Source organism: Phoca vitulina, unplaced genomic scaffold (assembly GCF_004348235.1).
Source record: "Phoca vitulina isolate PV1807 unplaced genomic scaffold, GSC_HSeal_1.0 scaffold12, whole genome shotgun sequence".
Classification (NCBI taxonomy): Eukaryota; Metazoa; Chordata; class Mammalia; order Carnivora; family Phocidae; genus Phoca; species Phoca vitulina.
In genome coordinates, this window is record NW_022589715.1 from 5,162,228 (window position 1) to 5,166,496 (window position 4,269).

General features: G+C 48.1%; 1 pseudogene; it reads left to right on the forward strand.

Annotated features, from left to right (window-relative positions):
- The first annotated feature begins 3,123 nt into the window (after positions 1-3,123).
- LOC116636403 lies at positions 3,124-3,895 on the forward strand (annotated as a pseudogene).
- The last annotated feature ends 374 nt before the right edge of the window (positions 3,896-4,269 follow it).

Below are 4,269 nucleotides of genomic sequence, written 5' to 3' on the forward strand. Positions count from 1 at the left end.
GGTACAGTCATTCAACTACACAACTCTGGTCACATGGAAGCAGTCCCAGACAGTAAGTACACAAAGGGGCATGACTGTGTCCCAGTGAAACTTTACAGAAACAGGCACTGGGCCATATTTGGCCCACGGGTCATAGTTGGATGACTCCCACAGACAATGGTGGTTCTGACATTTCTGGTAACTCCGTGGTGCCTAGCATAGACCCAGGCACAAAATTCTAGAAAATATTAGAACCTCCTGGAAGAGCCATTTTACAGGCCCCAAAAATGGTCCAAATGGGAGCCATTTTCAATGGCTTTTTATAACTTTAACCTACAAAATGGCAGTTTCCTGTACCAACCTATCTGCTGCCTGGCCCATATGACACCCCTGTGGGTTCTCTCTCCCAAATATAACCTATAATAATGTACACAGAAGAGAAGCACTAGGTGGCTGATTCAAAGCTGTATTCAGTACTGACTGTTAAGCTTTCAGATTGGCAGAGTTCTCCATCCCCTGTAGGTAATGACTTCACAGAGTTTAGATCTGGGTCCCAGGACAGCTTCAGACACCAGCACCAAAAACAAAAACAAAAATAAAAAACAAAAAAACAAAAACAAAACAAAACAAAAAAATCCCTTTTTGTCTCTTTAATGTATACCCTCCCCTGTTTCCTCACCTTTGACTCCTAGACTATCCCCCAGCTTGACTGCAGGGCTAGGTTCTTCAACCACCCAAAGTAGCCTATGGTGCTTAGGAATGGCTTTAGCAATGGGAGGTGACAAGATGTAGCTGAGGGGGCTCCCCAGGAGTCGGAGCATGCTTAGCTCTCAAGCTCAGTATCAGAAAGGTGGGAGCCAACTCTCACCGCAGGCTCAGACTTCTGACAGTGACCTCACATTCCCTTGTTCTGTGATTGGGAAGAGCACCTTGCAGCCTCAGGATGCAGGCAGTTCTTGCTTGGCCATGGGTTTCTGTCTGGGGAAGCCAGAGCCACTATTCCATGGCTTCTGAGGCACTGTGCAGGACATGTGAGGTTGATCGGGTGGCTGGTTTTCTTTCATTTATGTTCATTTGGTAGCTGGCACCACGGCCATCCTTCCGTTTGTTCTGGCTCCTAACCTCAACCATTCTTCAGCCACCAGGGGTTTTTGAAGTCCTGCTCACATCACTTCCCAGGGTAGCGCAAGCCACCTTGTGAATTACCAGAGTTAAGAAATGGCCGCGAGGGACATCGTCTTGAAGCCACATGAAAAGAGACAGCCACATGATTGCCTGTAAATAAAGCCTGATGACACCAAATGTTCAGAAAGGGAAAAGCTTAGCACGGGTCTAGCATGATCACCTGCTCTGCGTTCCAAGGGGAACACATAGCTCTTGCAGGAAGGGAATCCTAATGTGTTACTCTCCAAGTAAATAAAATGGAGAAACGCTTTTGTAGGCATTTTGCCTTTGCAGGAAAAAAGTTCAGTTTGTATTTAGGAATGAATGAGTATGCATGGGTGTGTTTGCATAAGCATATTTGCTTCAAAACATTTTCTAGTAACTGCTGACAACAGCAACCCTAAGCCACCAGACACTAGTTCTCCCCAGCTTGAAATGAACTGTTTGCTCTCCAGAGCAGCAGCTGTGATGCTCCCAGAATCATTCCTGGCCTCCCCAGGCTCTGAAATCTGCATATCCTGACCCTTCCTCCCTGGCCCCATCTGTCTCCCCAGCTTCCCTGCTCCTGTCACGCAAAGTTACTCAATACCCAGTAGGAGCTAACCAGAGCCAAGGAACCACGTTCCCACAGCTCCCATCTTGCCATTCACTTCGTGCGGCTCGGTTCCTCTGCCCTGCCACCCTGGGGCACGGGCAGGGAGAGAGCTCCACATTTAAATCTCCAGCTTTGGGAACCAGATCATTCCTCCTCCATAGTCCCTCACCAGTCACTGCTGCCCCTGGTTGAACCCCTTCCCCACACCCTGCTCTCTGTAGCCCAGCACATGCTGTTTCTCTTTGTGACCAAATTTCACAGCAGACTGTATGCAATTTAGTAATATCACTAGTAGTGCTTCATCTTTTTCAATCTATTTAGAGCTCAGGTTGAAATTTACCAAACTAGAGGGTAAACCCCTAATTTTGGTAAACCCCTAATTTACCAAACTAGGGGTGCCTGGGTGACTCTGTCGGTTAAGCATGGCTCAGGTCATGATCCCAGGGTCCTGGGGTCGAGCCCTGCATCGGGCTCCCTGCTCAGTGGGGTGCCTGCTTCTCCATCTCCTTCTGCCCCTCCACCCTGTTCTCTCTCTCTCTCTCAAATAAATAAATAAAATCTTTAGAAAAAGAAAAAGAAATCTACCAAACTAGCTCTTTTATCTGCATTATCTTCCATAGTCTTTTCTCTTTGGGGCCTTAGTTCATACCGTTTGATATGGTGTAAGAAACAAGCTTTGTTTAAGACAGTCAGATTTAATAAATCTTTCTAGTTTCTGTATCTTCCTCTATAAAATAGTGAAAATACGGACTTACTGCCTCTCTAGGAGTAAGGGAATCTATACAAAATTCCTAGCATGGAACCTGATTCATAGCTGGTGCTCAACAAATGTTAATAGCCACCTTCCCACCACCACAGCCTCGTGGTGTGACTAAAGTAAATTCAGATTGGCAAGTTACACTCTGGAACAGCACTTCTCAACCTTGGGAGCATAATGCAGTCACTTGGAGAGCTTTAAGAAGCACCCCCCATCATCCCCTCCCACCCTTAAATATCCCAAGTGGCCAACCTCCCTTGTTTCTTATTTTGATCTTAGGCCATCAGTATTCTTAGGCTTCAGCCCCTGCCACCAGACCAGACATGTGGTTTTCTTCCTCTTGCTTCTCTCTTTCTCTGCTTTCCACAAAGTTTTGGGGCAATTTGTTACACAGCAATAGATAACTAGTACACTCCTCATATCACAGCATGGCAGTTATGTCCCTGACTTCAGATAGATTTTCATTGTTGTGTGACTTGTTTCCCAGAAATAAGGCAGTCATTAAATTTGCATGACTGATGGATTCATGTCTGGCTCTATGATTTTGATGTGTTGGCCTGCTCTGTTAGCTGTATTAAGAAAATGAATGGCTGAGGCCACTGGGCAAGGGAAGGAGGGCCAGGGCAAGATGCACAGCCTGACCACAGTCATGCTGCTCTGTGCCCTGGCCCAGGCTGCATGTGCAGGGCATCCTACCTACAAGTTCCTGAACATGCGGGAGCCCTCGATGGACATGACATTGGTGACCAACAGGGCAGCTCGGACCCTGCTATGGACTAAGCTCATCCGAGGCCTGGGCAGGGTCCTGAGCAGCCAGCTCTGGGAACCCGCCACCATCAACTACCCCCGAGAAGGGCCCACTGGGTCCACGTTTCCACAGGGAGCATGCACCGCACCGCCATCCATCCATCCATCCATGCGGAGATGCACTGCGGGCCAGCTCTGCCAGGCCACCTGCCCCTACCAGGCCATCACCAGCGAGGCTGAGCCATGGGGCCCATGTCACCCGCAGGGCCACCTGCTATGACATCGACAGGGCCATCTAGTGCGGCTTCTACCGGGAGGCCTGCCCTGTGGACCGCATTGTCAAGGGCCCCAACCTCGAGTTCTCCACGGAGACGCACGACGAGTTGCTATACGAGGAGAAGCGGCTCAGTGACGGGGCCGAGGGGGAGGCCGAGATCGCGGCCAACATCCAGGCCCACTACCTCTACCAGTGCCGCCCCCCACCCGGTGGCCTGCAGCCCCAGCCGCCCAATAAGAAAGCTCAGGCCTCCCTCCAACAAAAAACTAGTGCCTTCTTTAAGCAGCCATTTCTTCTCATTACTGGGGCCATCCTGAGGCTTCATCTCTTAAGAAATGAAAGACTACCTCCCCTCTTAAGAATATTGGATAATTAATCAGTGGAAAGCTTGCCATTGAGCCTTCCTTGTACTCACTAACCCCCTTCCTACCTGATCAGTAAACATGACCACAGATGCCCATGAGTTCCTTCTGTTCTTGGAAGAGATTCTACTTCAGGGACAGCTTGGCTGACTCAGAGGTCCCTATGTTTCTTCTTTCCTGAAACAAACACAAATCAATACTTTAAAACAGACATGTACTTAATATTTTCTAAAAGAATACCTACATATCCTAATAAACTGTTCGACTGCATTCACCTTTCTGTTGTATTAGAACCACATCTTTATGTACTTATTGCTTTAGAGTATTATGATGAACGCATGGCCTTTCACAGACTCACCCTGTACCAATTTACCATCATTATATTCAT